We start from the raw sequence: 20139 nt of genomic DNA, 5'->3' as shown, positions 1-20139 counted from the left end.
GATACACAAGTGTTTGGGGATGGAATGAATGGCTTGGCAGATGAAAATGACATCAGTGCAGCAGAGGAAGTTGATTTAATGGAGACTGATGCAGTGGACGAGTTTGACATTACTGACCCAGAACATTCAGAAACAAATAGTGCAGTCAATCACCCTAATAATGAAACACATGAGTTATATGATAACCAAGATTCACTTAACTCTGAGCAGGACACAAATCAACAAAATGGTGGATGCTCTATAGATTCATGCTTACAGCCAGCTGATATTGCACAGGAAATGATCACATTTGGTGAAGGTATATTCACTGTGGCACCAGCAGAAGGAAACAGACCAGTGAGTTTTTTCAGAGTTCCCAAACTAGAGGCAATGGCTTTCCCTGTACAGTTCCCCACTGGAATGAACACTTTGGATGAAACACAAAGACCAATGAAATTATCACCAAGCAGATATTTCAATGCACGTCTCTTTTGTGTTGACAATCGATTTGCTCTCGACTCCAATTATATATTTTTTGCACAATTTATCACAGAAATGCATTTGGCAAAGTCTTCTATGTCTATTCAACTGCGTAAAGGAAAACCTATGACCAGAGATGGACGCAAAATAACGGCAAGATTGCTTCAAGACAAACATGAAGTGCAAAAACTGATACGGAACAAAGATGCCACACGATTCATGCAACCTTTGAGAGGTACTCCTGCATACTGGGAAAGAACACTCAGAGACCTCTTTGCAATGCTTCGTCAGCTGGGTACCCCAACATTCTTCTGTACATTTAGTGCTGCTGAAATGAGATGGCCAGAGGTCATAGAAACAATAAAGGCACAGCAAGGAGAGCAGGTTGACTTTTCTGAGCTTGACTGGGCATCAAAATGTGAGATCTTACGTAGCAACCCTGTCACCACCATGCGCATGTTTGACAAGCGTGTTGATGCACTTCTCAGACACCTACTTTTGTCACCAGCACAGCCCATTGGTGAGGTCATTGACTACTTTTTTCGAGTGGAGTATCAAGCTAGAGGTTCGCCTCATATACATATGTTGGTTTGGTGTAAGAACGCACCTGTATTTGAAGATGACCCAGATGAGAGAGTGTGTGAATTTGTGGACAAGTACATAACATGTCAGCTGCCTGACCCAAATACAGACCCTGAGCTTTTCAAAATAGTGACAGAGGTGCAAACCCACAGCAAAAGGCACTCAAAGTCATGTAAGAAAGGAAATAAGCACTGTCGGTTTGGATTCCCGAAACAGCCTGTCGAGAGCACATTTATAACACGACCCATGCCAGCAGAGCTCATGGACGAATCTGACGATGAATCTGATCATGACCGCTCTTCCATGTCTCCTGAAGAAGCCAAAACTAAGCTGAGGCCTTTATGGGAATTGCTGAATAATTCCACAACATTGTTTGAAAGCATCCCACATTTACTTGCCCAATGCAACTTAAGCTATGAGGAATACCTAAACTGTGTCAGTTCATTAACAACGTCCAGTGTGCTAGTGATGAAACGTCAACCAAAGGACTGCTGGATAAATGGCTATAATGAGCATTTGTTGAGGGCCTGGAATGCAAATATTGATATTCAGTTCATCCTGAACCCTTATTCCTGTCTGATGTACATCTTATCATACATTTCCAAAGCTGAACATGAGATGAGTGAGTATTTGAAAACAGTTGTGTCTGACACGTCTCAATCCAATACCTCTGACACTGAGGAAATGAAACAAATCATGCAAGCATACTCCAAAAACAGAGAAGTTAGTGTTCAAGAGGCTGTTGCACGAGTCTGTAGCTTGAAACTGAAGTCTTGCTCTCGAAATGTGATATTTATACCCACTGATGACAATGCTTTAAAAATGAGTGTCCCATTAAGATACCTGAATAACAGAATTCCTGATTCAGAGAATGTTTGGATGTCCGGAATGCCAGATAAATACAAAAACAGACCAGATACACCAGAGTTTGCAACAATGTTTTTGGCAGAGTTTGCTTCCACTTACAGAGTTGTGTATGGAAGGCAGAAAGAAGGAAAAAAGGTTTTACCACTTCAAAATGAAATGGGCTTCATTCAAAAGCGAACAAGAGGAAAGCCTGCCATTATCAGATATGCCCGATTTTCTGAGCAAAAGACTCCAGAGAAGTTTTATGGCACATTGCTCAAACTGTACCTCCCTTATCGTTCAGATTCACAACTGAAACCCACAGGATTTCCTACGTATGAGTCATTTTATACATCAGGCTATATATGTCTTCCTGGAAGAGACTATAATGAGAGAGTAGTTTCTGTTGTCAAGAAGAACAGGTCACAATATGAAAAGAACAGTGATGCAATAGAGAAAGCTATTGAGAACATAGAAGAAAATGGACCTATGGAGGATGCATGGACAACACTTGCACCTGAGACAGAGCTTCTTCGACTTGAGTGCATTTCTGAGCGTGAGGAAATGAATCCAGACGAAATGAATGAACGAGATGACATTCCTGAATACAGCTCAAGTACCACAAACAGAGGAAGTGCAGCACCAATGTTTGAGGCTCCTCAAATAGACCCCACTGTGGTCTGTAACATGTATCAAAATTTAAATCAAACGCAGGCATCTATATTCTATACAGTGCGTAAATGGTGCATGAGACGCGTATGTGGACAGAATGCCGATCAGTTCTTTTACTTTGTCACTGGTGGAGCTGGAACTGGTAAATCACACCTCATCAAATGCATTTACACAGAGGCATCAAAGATACTCCGCAAGTTACCTCGCATCACAGAGGAAAGAGACATGTCCATGCCCACTGTCCTTCTCACATCATTTACTGGCACAGCAGCTTACAACATATCTGGCAAGACACTGCATTCTGTACTGAAACTACCAAGAAGCCTTAAACCACCTTACCAGTGCCTTGGAAACCGTCTAGATGAAGTGAGAGCAACCTTATCCAATGTTGAAATAATTGTCATTGATGAAGTGTCCATGATATCAAAATCACTCTTTGCATATGTCAATTGGAGACTGCAAGAAATCAAAGGCAGCAAAAAACCTTTTGGCGGAGTCTCAATACTTGCCTGTGGCGATTTCAATCAGATAAGTCCCCCCGGTAAAGCCAAACCTCTCTGTGTGTTTGAGGATCATGTTCTTGATATCTGGAAAGATCGGTTCCAAGTAGTCACTCTCACAGAAATCATGCGCCAGAAAGATGATGTGCCATTTGCTGAGCTGCTCAACAGGATAAGAGTGAAACGCAAAGGAGAGGCATTATCTGAATCAGACAGAGCTCTACTTGCACAGGCCATATGTCAAGCTGATGACTGTCCCAAAGACATCCTGCATGTTTTTGCTACAAATAAAGAAGTAAACCAACACAATGCAAACACAATATCTGCTCTATACTCTGAACTGATCAACATTGATGCACATGACTATAAGAAAGATCTACGAACTGGTCGGATGGAAAGACAGAGTGCACCTTTTGAAGGACATAAAGGAGATTTACCAGACAGACTACAAGTTGCTGATGGTGCTCGTGTGATGTTAATAAGAAACATAGATGTGGAAGATGGACTGGTGAATGGTTCATTTGGAAAGATTGGAAAAATTGTTTATCATGACCAAAATGGCAGATCACTTGTAAAAATGCTTGGTGTTGAATTGGACAGTCCCAATGCAGGACAAAGACATCGCAATAAAGGACCAGAAGGACTGGACAATTTGGTGTACATTGAAAGAGTAGAGGAACCTCTTAGTAAAAAGGGTGTGGTTCGCCACCAATTTCCAATGACTCTAGCCTTTGGTTGTACCATACACAAATGTCAAGGCATGACGACAGTTTCTGCAGTGGTCTCGTTGCAGCGCATATTTGAACCTGGCATGGCATACGTTGCTCTCAGCAGAACGACTTCACTACATGGTCTACGCATAGTTGATTTTGATGAAAATAAAATATATGCCGATCCAGAAGTGACCGTTTCCGTGGACAGTATGCAAAAAGTCGACTTTAGAAATGCCATGCCCCTTCTTCACTGCCTCCCCACTCTGAGATCACCATCTTTAACACTGATCCATCACAACACTGAAGGACTGTCAGCCCATATTGATGACATTAAGAGACATCATGAATTGTGCCTCGCAGATATTTTGTGCTTTACTGAAACACACCTTTTTGGCACATTTGTCCCAGAAAATATCCATTTGGAGAACTATCGAATGTATAAGCGCAATAGACATGTGTCATACACTACTCTTTCACATTTTGCACAGAAACATGGTGGGGGAGTTGCTATGTTTGTAAAAAGCCATCTTCAAGCCCATCACATGCCATACATACAGGGTGTGACTGATCTCGAATTCCTGGTTTTGAAATTTGCTGCTCCAGTTCCACTACTAATTGCAGTGATTTACAGACCACCGGATTACAACACGAACCTATTTTTGCCAAATCTCTGCCATTTATTGGAGTCTTTACATGTTATTGCTGATAGTCCAGTTATAGTCTGTGGGGATTTCAATGAGGACATGTTGACCAATGGAAGGAAGCCAATCTATGAGTTGTTCCAGTCTAAAGGATTCACAAATCTCATTACCACCTCGACCACTGAGAAGAACACATTGTTGGATAACATCTTCATCTCTGATCCTCAGCACTGTGCCCATTCAGGTGTTATACAGACATATTACAGTTATCATGATCCTGTGTTCTGTATTCTTAATTAATTTTTTGTTCATCAAATCTTTCGTACATCAAATCTTTTGTACATGTCATTTTACACATTTTACTCATTTTAAACCATTATATTAACTTACACATTTTACTAATTTAGAACCATTTTATCAATATTATAACAACTAGAAGCCATGAAATATGATGAATGTTTTATGACAAAAACCAAAATCAGGGTTCCCACTCTAAGTCAAATATAAAATTCCTTGACTTTTCCCCGACACAAAAAAACTGAATTTCTATAGACTTTATAATGAAAGGTACAATAGATCAACCAATGATATTGGTGTAATTGTGTGGCGTCCAATAATCTTTTACCTTTTTTTAATGCCAACAAATGGACACTGAATCATTAAAAGTTGGGCCACTCATACAATAAAGTTGTCCTCCAAAGAAGGGGGGGTTGGTGGTGGGTTTAAATTACAAAAAATGAAGTTGAACTGATTAATGAAATAGCCCTTATACTGCTTGTTTTCAATATCAAGATAAAGATCAAGAAAATTCTATTTAATGAAAGGTCAAAAACGTCAAACTCTACATCCAGAGGCTATTTGATTTGTATAGATGTGTGCTCTATGAACTGTCTCTAGCTTATTGTATTTGAGGCTAATGATTTTGGAGGAATCTAATCATCAAACCTTTTACATGCTGATTTATTTGAATTACATGCTGATAATTAAAATCAAATATTCCATGAATCAATTATATAAACAATCCATATGTTTTACTGATGCCATTTGATACCATATGAATGTTAGATGTTCAAACTAAATTGATCTCTCTCTCTCTCTTGCTTCCTCATTATGCATGAACTATATTATCAACTGGATCTCTTAGATTACATCTGAATTCAATTTCATATCTTTGCATTAAACTATCAGCCTATGAACAACTTTTAAACGATCTACTTTTAAAATATCAACATTCATTAAACTTTCTGCATCAACATCCATTAAACTATCTATCATCATTCATTACACTTAATGTGTATCAACCATTCAACCATTCCAACTGTCAGTTATCATCAACTATACCTCCAGCCAACTATATTAAACTTCCACCTACTTAGCAACCAACATAGCATCCGTTGAAATAAAGCATCTATGTCAGTTTCCATAGCAACCAACATGATTTTTCTAGACAACCACTATAGTAACCACCCTAGCAACAGCTTAGCAACTACCTCAAGTACCCTACCAACAGCCTATCAATTACCTTAAGTACCCTAGCAACAATCAACATGCATTAAACTATCTGTCAATCAACAATCATTAAATTGTCTTTTAAGCTATCCATATTCAACTTTTAACCTACTGATACACTATCAACTTTCATTAAATTATGCAACCACTATGTCTACCCTAGCAACACCTTAGTAACCATATCTACATTATCTTTTTCTACATTTTTGCATTTTCATGCACTGGTAATTCCTTGGAATTGCATTTCTAGTTATTAATCTTCTTCTAACGCACGCAATTCAGCTTGAACCGTTTAACATATAAACTTCATTCAAACTTTGTTGCGTAGGTCTCGCTTATGCCATGTGTGCTTTGTATTTTTCAACTTTGTAACTTTTATACTTTTTAAACTATGAATTAAAAAACGATTTCCCCATAGATTTAACATTGAGCTATTTCCCCATAGACTTAACATTGCTCATTGTGACATCACGGCAGCAATTAGAATCTTAGGCCAGGTGGCCGGCCACCTGGGCACCAACTGTCAGTTTCTCTGGCTTTAACCATACAATCTCTCTGAAGACTACATATTCTGTTCCCCTGTATCCTCTGCGCACAACAGTATCAAAATAAGTTCTCCTAATTCCATCCAACATTATATCCATTCATCTTCTTCAAACCATTCACTCATCCACCCATTCTAAACAGTCTGCCTATCAACATCAATAAGACGCTCTACATTCAACTTTTAAACAATCTACTCTGTCTCAGGCTGGCTCTCTTAAGACTAGCCAGTTAAACTGATTACACCTGTATCTGTATCCACTACTCTCAGTAGAGAGCTGTGTCTCTCCATTCTACAAGAATGTAAGGCACATTCCATCCAACATTCTATCCATTCATCTTCTTCAGACCATTCACTCATCCACCCATTAAACTGTCTATCAACATCTATTAAACAATCTGTCTATCAACATCCATTAAACTCTCTGTCTATCAACATTAATTAGACTATCTACATTCAACTTTTAAATTATTTACTCTGTCTCAGACTAGCCAGTTAAATTGATTACACCTGTATCAACTACTCTCAGAGAGCTGTATCAGTGTCTCTCTTAACAAGAATATAAGGCACATTCCATCCAACCTTCTATCCATTCATCTTCTTCAGACCATTCACTCATCCACCCATTAAACTGTCAATCAATATCTATTAAACAATCTGCCTATCAACATCCATTAAACATTCTGTCTATCAACATTAATTAGACTATCTACATACAACTTTTAAAGTATTTACTGTGGGTCCCTCTCAAGCAGCGTTTATATGTCCTCCCTCGCTCCTCGATCCTCAATGATCTACATAAAGAAAGATAAAAGAAGGGCTAGACTATCCCATTGTTGCCGCTCCATCATTCTTTATGTAGATCAGTGAGGAGCGAGAGAGGACGCGTAAACGCTATATGAGAGGCACCTTCTGTCTCAGGCTTTAAGCATACAATCTCATTAAGACTACAGATCCTGTTTCACTACTTCCTCTGTCCACAACTGTTTCAAAATAAAGGTCCTCACTGCAATAATACATTATTAAATCATTTAACCACTGAAACTACTCAACTATTGAACTGTTCAACCATTCCAACTGTCAGTTATCATCCACTATGCCTCCAGTCAACTACATGAAACCTCCATCTACCTAGCAACCAACATAAGAACCATTAAAATTAAGTGTTTATGACCGTTTCCATAGCAACCAACATGATTATACTGCAGTAACTTCTTGTTTCCTGATAGTGGCCACCATGGATACCCTAGCAACAAATGTTTCAAAATAAAAGTCCTCACTAGCAAGTTAGCATGGTTAGCATTGTTAGCATAGTTAACATTTTTAGCATAACTGCAAAAAATCATCAACTAAGTTAGCTAATCAACCTGGTTAGCATTGTTAGCAAATTTAGCATAGTTAGCATTTTTAGCATTACTGCTAGAAATCATCGGTTAAGTTAGCTAATCAACCTGGTTAGCATTGTTAGTAAAGTTAGCATTGCTAGCATAATAAGCATTTTTAGCGTAACTGCTAGAAATCATTACCTAAGTTAGCTAATCAACATTTTAACATGAATAGAAATCATTAGTTACGTTAGAGCTGGAATGTTTCATCTTTAGACTGTCTACCTTCACACTATCAACTCTCTGTAAACTATGCAACCACCATGTTTACCCTAGCTACACCTTAGTAACCATATCTACATTATCTATCTATTTTTGCATTTTCATGCACTGGTAATTCCTTGGAATTGGATTTCTAGTTCTTCTTCTAACGCACGCAATTCAGCTTGAACCGTTTAACGTAGAAACTTCATTCAAACTTTGTTGCGTAGGTCTTGCTTATGCCATGTGTGCTTTGTATTTTTCAACGTTGTAACTTTTATACTTTTTAAACTATTAGTTAAAAACTATTACAATTTCCCCCATAGACTTAACATTGCTCATTATGACATCACGGCAGCAATTAGAATGTTACACCAGGTGGCCAGTCCAGGTGCAGCAGCTCTCTCTCTCTCTCTCTCAGGCTCTTGAGACTACATTTTCTGTTCCCCTGTATCAACTGTATCAACATAAGTCTTCCTAATTCCATCCAACTTTCTATCCATTCATCCTCTTCAAACCATTCACTCATCCACCCATTCTAAACAGTCTGCCTATCAACATCAATTAGACGATCTACATTCAACTTTTAAACAATCTACTCTGTCTCAGGCTTACACTCTGGCTCTCTTAAGACTAGCCAGTTAAATTGATTACACCTGTCTCTGTATCCACTACTCTCAGTAGAGAGCTGTGTCTCTCCACTCTACAAGAATATAAGGCACATTCCATCCAACTTTCTATGCATTCATCTTCTTCAGACCATTCACTCATCCACCCATTAAACTGTCTATCAACATCTATTAAACAATCTGCCTATCAACATCCATTAAACTCTCTGTCTATCAACATTAATTAGACTATCTACATTCAACTTTTAAATTATTTACTCTGTCTCAGGCTTTAACACTCTGGCTCTCTTAAGACTAGCCAGTTAAATTGATTACACCTGCATCAACAACTCTCAGAGAGCTGTATCAGTGTCTCTCTTAACAAGAATATAAGGCACATTCCATCCAACCTTCTATCCATTCATCTTCTTCAGACCATTCACTCATCCACCCATTAAACTGTCAATCAATATCTATTAAACAATCTGCCTATCAACATCCATGAAAATCTGTCTATCAACATTAATTAGACCATCTACATACAACTTTTAAAGTATTTACTGTGGGTGCCTCTCAAGCAGCGTTTATATGTCCTCCCTCGCTCCTCGATCCTCAATGATCTACATAAAGAAAGATAGAAGAAGGGCTAGACTATCCCATTGTTGCCGCTCCATCATTCTTTATGTAGATCAGTGAGGATCGAGGAGCGAGAGAGGACTCATAAACGCTATATGAGAGGCACCTTCTGTCTCAGGCTTTAAGCATACAATCTCATTAAGACTACAGATCCTGTTTCACTACTTCCTCTGTCCACAACTGTTTCAAAATAAAGGTCCTCACTGCAATAATACACTATTAAATCATTTAACCATTGTAACTACTCAACTATTTAACTGTTCAACCATTCCAACTGTCAGTTATCAACTATGCTTCCAGTCAACTACACGAAAACTCCATGTACCTAGCAACCAACATAGCAACCATTAAAATTGAGCATTTATGACCGTTTCCATAGCAACCAACATGATTATACTGCAGTAACTTCTTGTTTCCTGATAGTGGCCACCATGGATTCCCTAGCAAAACATGTTTCAAAATAAAAGTCCTCACTAGCAAGTTAGCTAGTTAGCATAGTTAGCATTGTTAGCATTTTTAGCATAACTGCAACAAAAACATCAACTAAGTTAGCTAATCAACCTGGTTAGCATTGTTAGCAATTTTAGCATTGTTAGCATTGTTAGCATCTTAGCATTATTTCTAGAAATCATCAGTTAAGTTAGCTAATCAACCTGGTTAGCATTGTTAGTTTAAGTTAGCATTGCTACCATAGTTAGCATTTTCAACATAACTGCTAGAAATCATTAGCTAAGTTAGCTAATCAACCTGGTTAGCACTGTGAGCATAGTTAGCATAGTTAACATTTTTACCATTACTGCATGAAATCAGTAGCTAAGTTAACCAATCAACCTGGTTATCATTGTTACCATACTTAACATTTTAACATGAATAGTAATCATTAGTTAAGTTAGAACTGGGAATGTTTCAGCTTTAAACTGTCTACCTTCACACTATCAACTCTCTGTAAACTATGCAACCACCATGTTTACCCTAGCTACACCTTAGTAACCATATCTACATTATCTATCTATTTTTGCATTTCATGCACTGGTAATTCCTTGGAATTGCATTTCTAGTTATTCTTCTTCTTCTAACGCAGCCAATTCAGCTTCAATCGCTTAACGTAGAAACACCATTCAAATTTTGTCGCGTAGGTCTTACTTACGCGATGTGGGCTTTGTATTTTTCAACTTTGTAACTTTTATACTTTTTAAACTATTAGTTAAAAACTATTACAATTTCCCCCATAGACTTAACATTGCTCATTATGACATCACGGCAGCAATTAGAATCTTACTCCAGCTGGTCAGCCACCTGGGCACCAACTGTCAGTTTCTCTCAGACTAGAGCATACAATCTCATACAAGTGCATACAATCTCTCTGAAGACTACATATTCTGTTCCCCTGTATCCTCTGCGCACAACAGTATCAAAATAAGTCCTAATTCCATCCAACTTTATATCCATTCATCTTCTTCAAACCATTCACTCATCCACCCATTCTAAACAGTCTGCCTATCAACATCAATTAGACGCTCTACATTCAACTTTTAAACAATCTACTCTGTCTCAGGCTGGCTCTCTTAAGACTAGCCAGTTAAATTGATTACACCTGTATCTGTATCCACTACTCTCAGTAGAGAGCTGTGTCTCTCCATTCTACAAGAATATAAGGCACATTCCATCCAACATTCTATCCATTCATCTTCTTCATTAAACTGTCTATCAACATCCATTAAACAATCTGCCTATCAACATCCATTAAACTCTCTGTCTATCAACATTAATTAGACTATCTACATTCAACTTTTAAATTATTTACTCTGTCTCAGGCTTTAAGAGTACACTGGCTCTCTTAAGACTAGCCAGTTAAATTGATTACACCTGTGTCAACTACTCTCAGAGAGCTGTATCAGTGTCTCTCTTAACAAGAATATAAGGCACATTCCATCCAACCTTCTATCCATTCATCTTCTTCAGACCATTCACTCATCCACCCATTAAACTGTCAATCAATATCTATTAAACAATCTGCCTATCAACATCCATTAAACATTCTGTCTATCAACATTAATTAGACTATATACAACTTTTAAAGTATTTACTGTGGGTCCCTCTCAAGCAGCGTTTATATGTCCTCCCTCGCTCCTCGATCCTCAATGATCTACATAAAGAAAGATAGAAGAAGGGCAAGACTATCCCATTGTTGCCGCTCCATCATTCTTTATGTAGATCAGTGAGGAGCGAGAGAGGACGCGTAAACGCTAGGCACCTTCTGTCTCAGGCTTTAAGCATACAATCTCATTAAGACTACAGATCCTGTTTCACTACTTCCTCTGTCCACAACTGTTTCAAAATAAAGGTCCTCACTGCAATAATACACTATTAAATCATTTAACCACTGAAACTACTCAACTATTGAACTGTTCAACCATTCTAACTGTCAGTTATCATCCACTATGCCTCCAGTCAACTACATGAAACCTCCATGTACCTAGCAACCAACATAGCAACTGTTAAAATTAAGTGTTTATGACCGTTTCCATAGCAACCAACATGATTATACTGCAGTAACTTCTTGTTTCCTGATAGTGGCCACCATGGATACCCTAGCAACAAATGTTTCAAAATAAAAGTCCTCACTAGCAAGTTAGCTAGTTAGCATTGTTAGCATTTTTAGCATAACTGCAAAAAATCATCAACTAAGTTAGCTAATCAACCTGGTTAGCATTGTTAGCAAATTTAGCATTGTTAGCATAGTTAGCATTTTTAGCATTACTGCTAGAAATCATCGGTTGAGTTAGCTAATCAACCTGGTTAGCATTGTTAATAAAGTTAGCATTGCTAACATTATTAGCATTTTTAACGTAACTGCTAGAAATCATTAGCTAAGTTAGCTAATCAACATTTTAACATGAATAGAAATCATTAGTTAAGTTAGAACTGGAATGTTTCATCTTTTAACTGTCTACCTTCACACTATCAACTCTCTGTAAACTATGCAACCACCATGTTTACCCTAGCTACACCTTAGTAACCATATCTACATTATCTATCTATTTTTGCATTTTCATGCACTGGTAATTCCTTGGAATTGCATTTCTAGTTATTACAGTGCATGAAAATGCACTGTACTGTTCTTCCTAGGCTTTTTACAGTGCATGAAAATGCACTGTACTGTTCTTCCTAGGCTTTTTCTTATTATTACAGTGCATGAAAATGCACTGTACTGTTCTTCCTTTTCTTCTTATTATAGTGCATGAAAATGCACTATACTGTTCTTCCTAGGCTTCTTATTATTCTTCTAACGCACGCAATTCAGATTGAACCGTTTAACGTAGAAACTTCATTCAAACTTTGTTGCGTAGGTCTCGCTTATGCCATGTGTGCTTTGTATTTTTCAACTTTGTAACTTTTATACTTTTTAAACTATGAATTAAAAAACGATTTCCCCATAGATTTAACATTGAGCTTTTTCCCCATAGACTTAACATTGCTCATTATGACATCACGGCAGCAATTAGAATCTTACGCCAGGTGGCCGGCCACCTGGGCACCAACTGTCAGTTTCTCTGGCTTTAAGCATACAGTCTCTCAGAAGACTACATATCCTGTTAACTGTTTCCTCTGTCCACAACTGTTTCAAAATAAAAGTCCTCACTGCAATAATACACTATTAAATCATTTAACCATTGAAACTACTCAACTATTGAACTGTTCAACCATTCCAACTGTCAGTTATCATCCACTATGCATCCAGTCAACTACATGAAACCTCCATGTACCTAGCAACCAACATAGCAACCATTAAAATGAAGTGTTTATGACCGTTTCCATAGCAACCAACATGATTATACTGCAGTAACTTCTTGTTTCCTGATAGTGGCCACCATGGATACCTTAACAACAAGGCTCACTAGCAAGTTAGCTAGTTAGCATGGTTAACATAGTTAGCATTGTTAGCATAGTTAGCATTTTTAGCATAACTGCAAAAAATCATCAACTAAGTTAGCTAATCAACCTGGTTAGCATTGTTAGCATATTTAGCATAGTTAGCATCTTTAACATTACTGCTAGAAATAATCAGTTAAACGTACACTATGTAGTTTTTGCTCCCATCTAGTGGTTAAATTTGATTTTGCATGCACGCTCTAGCGCCACGCGTTTTTAAATGTGCGTTGCAAGATGGCTAGAACTACGGGAAGTTGAATGGGTCGAGATTCATTCAAGATGTCTTCTACCACTTCATCGAGTTTTCTTTCCAGTGATGATGTAAGCTATTCTAAAGTTCTTTGAATAATTTGTATGATCATGTATGAGTAATTACTCCTCGAGCAACATAGTGACTTACGTTGTCATGCTTATATTGTTTTTACATTAGCTTACTATCGTAATATTAGCATAGCAGCAGCTAACAACTTGACATGACAGTATAGGCTAATGCTTGTATTGCTCTAAAGGCATGAACTATGTCACTAAGTGCAGTGCTTGTCTGTAGGTTAAGTATTAACCGTCTTCACGCTGCTTCTCTGTGCACGCGAAATGCAAAAACGCGTTTTTCCCTAGCGGTAGTGTTTAGCGGTAGCGGTAGTGTTTTATGTCCCTCTCGGCAGTTCATATTTTTCTATACACCGGAAAGACATGGAAGACTTCCTGTGAACGTCCCTTTCAATGTAAATGCCGGGAAGTAATTCTTCGGCCAGCAGGACGAGTCAGATCATTGGCATATGTTATTTTACACCAAAGAGGGTCTATTTATGAATGAAGACGTTGACTTGAGGTACTAAAACACTTAAAATCCTACATAATGTACCTTTAAGTTAGCTAATCAACCTGGTTAGCATTGTTAATAAAGTTAGCATTGCTAGCATAATTAGCATTTTTAACATAACTGCTAGAAATCATTAGCTAAGTTAGCTAATCAACATTTTAACATGAATAGAAATCATTAGTTAAGTTAGAACTGGAATGTTTCATCTTTAAACAGTCTACCTTCACACTATCAACTCTCTGTAAACTATGCAACCACCATGTTTACCCTAGCTACACCTTAGTAACCATATCTACATTATCTATCTATTTTTGCATTTTCATGCACTGGTAATTCCTTGGAATTGCATTTCTAGTTATTAATCTTCTTATAACGCACGCAATTCAGCTTGAACCGTTTAACGTAGAAACTTCATTCAAACTTTGTTGCGTAGGTCTCGCTTATGCCATGTGTGCTTTGTATTTTTCAACTTTGTAACTTTCATACTTTTTAAACTATGAATTAAAAAACGATTTCCCCATAGATTTAACATTGAGCTATTTCCCCATAGACTTAACATTGCTCATTGTGACATCACGGCAGCAATTAGAATCTTAGGCCAGGTGGCCGGCCACCTGGGCACCAACTGTCAGTTTCTCTACCATACAATCTCTCTGAAGACTACATATTATGTTCCCCTGTATCCTCTGCGCACAACAGTATCAAAATAAGTCCTCCTAATTCCATCCAACTTTATATCCATTCATCTTCTTCAAACCATTCACTCATCCACCCATTCTAAACAGTCTGCCTATCAACATCAATAAGACGCTCTACATTCAACTTTTAAACAATCTACTCTGTCTCAGGCTGGCTCTCTTAAGACTAGCCAGTTAAATTGATTACACCTGTATCTGTATCCACTACTCTCAGTAGAGAGCTGTGTCTCTCCATTCTACAAGAATATAAGGCACATTCCATCCAACATTCTATCCATTCATCTTCTTCAGACCATTCACTCATCCACCCATTAAACTGTCTATCAACATCTATTAAACAATCTGTCTATCAACATCCATTAAACTCTCTGTCTATCAACATTAATTAGACTATCTACATTCAACTTTTAAATTATTTACTCTGTCTCAGGCTTTAAGAGTAGGCTACACTCTGTCTCTCTTAAGACTAGCCAGTTAAATTGATTACACCTGTATCAACTACTCTCAGAGAGCTGTATCAGTGTCTCTCTTAACAAGAATATAAGGCACATTCCATCCAACCTTCTATCCATTCATCTTCTTCAGACCATTCACTCATCCACCCATTAAACTGTCAATCAATATCTATTAACCCTATGAGCCCGACGGACGCAAAGTGCGTCAAAAAACGCACACATTTTCTTTGTTACATTGCTCCGCTATTATTAGTCACAGCGAGATGAAACTTATATTGCAGGAAAGAGCAGAACCGGGGCTTTCCAACGATACTAGACACTTGTCCGTACGATCAAGTATGAAAATAAAATAAAATGATGAAGTTAAATCAAAGTATATCATATTTACAGTCTATATTGCTCTGCGTTCACCGGCACATCCAGGACTCTCGCTTAAATTACTCGCGGACCACGCATCGCACAGACATGACACGCATATCAAATGAAAGAGGAGAAGCAGAGCTTTGCATTGATACCAAATACATCGATCATTTCGTATGATAAAATCAGACAAAGTTACAAACAAATAATAATGTCATATATCTTTGGCTACCTTTACTCTCGTTTGATTTCCTCGTGAAATCGCGATCAAAAAGATTTGGCACGCATGTCAGATGAAAGAGGAGAGCTAGAGCTATCCACAGATACCAAATACAACCTTCTAGGCCATAAAACAGACGAAGTGACAGCAAAATAATAACTTCATTTAGCTCCACTTACCTCGTGTTTTTGTGTGGAATAGCCTATGTTCATAATCCAATGTTATCATGTGTTTCTCTATGACAAGTCACGTTCATAACACGGTTTTGAGATCCTAGCACACTCCTGTATGGTATCCAATTCAAGACTCATATTGCATCCAAATTTGTTTGACAAATAAACACTTTTTGCCTTTACTTTGTTCATTGCAATGCAGTAAAACAAATATTATAGAGAATCATCATCTGTGCACGTCATGTGTGCTACCGCAAACAAGTCATGTAAGATCAGCTAGTGTCACAATATGGAGTGCAAAAAGTGCCAAAAAGTCATTTTTTCATCACTAAATAAAAATTGCCATTTATTTCTGGAAGGCACACACCACATATTTCTGTAAATTGCTCAGCCCCAAAGTATACCTCCACCATGGTTCTTATATTGCCGTGTTCAAGACAGTCAGGCCTACATAACCATGTAAGTTTGGTCGAGATGTGAGCTTGCTGTGGTGAGATACACATCAAAATGTAAGAATTTGTATAGTACGCTTTTCAACTTTTTATTATTTAAAAATCTAAATCAAATCAATGCAAGTATTTATACATGATATTGTGGCAGATCTGGATAGCCTAGACCGTGCTGAAAAAAACAATATGTAGCATGTGTGAATGGCACTTACAATGACCAGGATAAATGCTTCTAACTAGAGGTAGTGAAAATGCCCTTAAAACAGCTTAGGGCTCATAGGTTAAACAATCTGCCTATCAACATCCATTAAACATTCTGTCAATCAACATTAATTAGACTATCTACATACAACTTTTAAAGTATTTACTGTGGGTCCCTCTCAAGCAGCGTTTATATGTCCTCCCTCGCTCCTCGATCCTCAATGATCTACATAAAGAAAGATAGAAGAAGGGCTAGACTATCCCATTGTTGCCGCTCCATCATTCTTTATGTAGATCAGTGAGGAGCGAGAGAGGACGCATAAACGCTATATGAGGGGCACCTTCTGTCTCAGGCTTTAAGCATACAATCTCATTAAGACTACAGATCCTGTTTCACTACTTCCTCTGTCCACAACTGTTTCAAAATAAAGGTCCTCACTGCAATAATACCACTGAAACTACTCAACTATTGAACTGTTCAACCATTCCAACTGTCAGTTATCATCCACTATGCCTCCAGTCAACTACATGAAACCTCCATGTACCTAGCAACCAACATAGCAACCATTAAAATTAAGTGTTTATGACCGTTTCCATAGCAACCAACATGATTATACTGCAGTAACTTATTGTTTCCTGATAGTGGCCACCATGGATACCCTAGCAACAAATGTTTCAAAATAAAAGTCCTCACTAGCAAGTTAGCTAGTTAGCATGGTTAGCATAGTTAGCATTGTTAGCATAGTTAGCATTTTTAGCATAACTGCAAAAAATCATCAACTAAGTTAGCTAATCAACCTGGTTAGCATTGTTAGCATATTTAGCATTGTTAGCATAGTTAGCATTTTTAACATTACTGCTAGAAATCATCGGTTAAGTTAGCTAATCAACCTGGTTAGCATTGTTAGTAAAGTTAGCATTGCTAGCATAATAAGCATTTTTAGCATAACTGCTAGAAATCATTAGCTAAGTTAGCTAATCAACATTTTAACATGAATAGAAAGCATTAGTTAAGTTAGAACTGGAATGTTTCATCTTTAAACTGTCTACCTTCACACTATCAACTCTCTGTAAACTATGCAACCACCATGTTTACCCTAGCTACACCTTGGTACCATATCTACATTATCTATCTATTTTTGCATTTTCATGCACTGGTAATTCCTTGGAATTGCATTTCTAGTTCTTCTTCTAACGCAGCCAATTCAGCTTCAACCGCTTAACGTAGAAACACCATTCAAATTTTGCCGCGTAGGTCTTACTTACGCGATGTGGGCTTTGTATTTTTCAACTTTGTAACTTTTATACTTTTTAAACTATTAGTTAAAAACTATTACAATTTCCCCCATAGACTTAACATTGCTCATTATGACATCACGGCAGCAATTAGAATCTTACTCCAGCTGGTCAGCCACCTGGGCACCAACTGTCAGTTTCTCTCAGGCTAGAGCATACAATCTCATACAAGTGCATACAATCTCTCTGAAGACTACATATTCTGTTCCCCTGTATCCTCTGCGCACAACAGTATCAAAATAAGTCCTCCTAATTCCATCCAACTTTATATCCATTCATCTTCTTCAAACCATTCACTCATCCACCCATTCTAAACAGTCTGCCTATCAACATCAATTAGACGCTCTACATTCAACTTTTAAACAATCTACTCTGTCTCAGGCTGGCTCTCTTAAGACTAGCCAGTTAAATTGATTACACCTGTATCTGTATCCACTACTCTCAGTAGAGAGCTGTGTCTCTCCATTCTACAAGAATATAAGGCACATTCCATCCAACATTCTATCCATTCATCTTCTTCAGACCATTCACTCATCCACCCATTAAACTGTCTATCAACATCCATTAAACAATCTGTCTATCAACATCCATTAAACTCTCTGTCTATCAACATTAATTAGACTATCTACATTCAACTTTTAAATTATTTACTCTGTCTTAGGCTTTAAGAGTACACTGGCTCTCTTAAGACTAGCCAGTTAAATTGATTACACCTGTGTCAACTACTCTCAGAGAGCTGTATCAGTGTCTCTCTTAACAAGAATATAAGGCACATTCCATCCAACCTTCTATCCATTCATCTTCTTCAGACCATTCACTCATCCACCCATTAAACTGTCAATCAATATCTATTAAACAATCTGCCTATCAACATCCATTAAACATTCTGTCTATCAACATTAATTAGACTATATACAACTTTTAAAGTATTTACTGTGAGTCCCTCTCAAGCAGCGTTTATATGTCCTGTTTCACTACTTCCTCTGTCCACAACTGTTTCAAAATAAAGGTCCTCACTGCAATAATACACTATTAAATCATTTAACCACTGAAACTACTCAACTATTGAACTGTTCAACCATTCTAACTGTCAGTTATCATCCACTATGCCTCCAGTCAACTACATGAAACCTCCATGTACCTAGCAACCAACATAGCAACTATTAAAATTAAGTGTTTATGACCGTTTCCATAGCAACCAACATGATTATACTGCAGTAACTTCTTGTTTCCTGATAGTGGCCACCATTGATACCCTAGCAACAAATGTTTCAAAATAAAAGTCCTCACTAGCAAGTTAGCTAGTTAGCATGGTTAGCATAGTTAGCATTGTTAGCATAGTTAGCATTTTTAGCATAACTGCAAAAAATCATCAACTAAGTTAGCTAATCAACCTGGTTAGCATTGTTAGCAAATTTAGCATTGTTAGCATAGTTAGCATTTTAGCATTACTGCTAGAAATCATCGGTTAAGTTAGCTAATCAACCTGGTTAGCATTGTTAGTAAAGTTAGCATTCCTAGCATAATAAGCATTTTTAGCGTAACTGCTAGAAATCATTAGCTAAGTTAGCTAATCAACATTTTAACATGAATAGAAATCATTAGTTAAAGGGTCACTGCACCCTAAAATAGGTTTTTTGAGCTGTTGATTGATTGAAAATACTCATAAGTGGTGAACTGTACTATTACCAGGGTTAATATTGACAAAAATCGTGTTTCTCGACAAAAGTAACATTTTGTCTGATTTTGTATTGGAGATATTGCTCTCTCGCGCATACTACCGTTTGAAAACATGCCATGGCATGTTGGTCCAAAATACTATTGGAATGCTGACGTTGTCCTGCACTTCTAGTCCGACACTACGTCACCGGGTCGTTACAAATTAGGACTGAAACGCCTGCTGCCCTGATTAGCCTACCTGTGATAAGCCATGTCTGCAGCACTCATTCCCAGATTGACACGAAATCACCATGATTGATTGGTTGCAGCAATGCTGCACTCTCTCTCCAAATTTCAGAACGTCTCGCCCATTTTGAAAGCCGTTTTCAGAAATGTGAAGTGGGTGGAGTTATGGGGTGAAGTGACTCTTTAAGTTAGAACTGGAACGTTTCATCTTTAAACGGTCTACCTTCACACTATCAACTCTCTGTAAACTATGCAACCACCATGTTTACCCTAGCTACACCTTAGTAACCATATCTACATTATCTATCTATTTTTGCATTTTCATGCACTGGT

This window comes from Sardina pilchardus, chromosome 21, assembly GCF_963854185.1.
Source record: "Sardina pilchardus chromosome 21, fSarPil1.1, whole genome shotgun sequence".
In the NCBI taxonomy this organism is placed as follows: Eukaryota; Metazoa; Chordata; class Actinopteri; order Clupeiformes; family Clupeidae; genus Sardina; species Sardina pilchardus.
Note: the sequence above shows the minus strand (reverse complement) of the source record.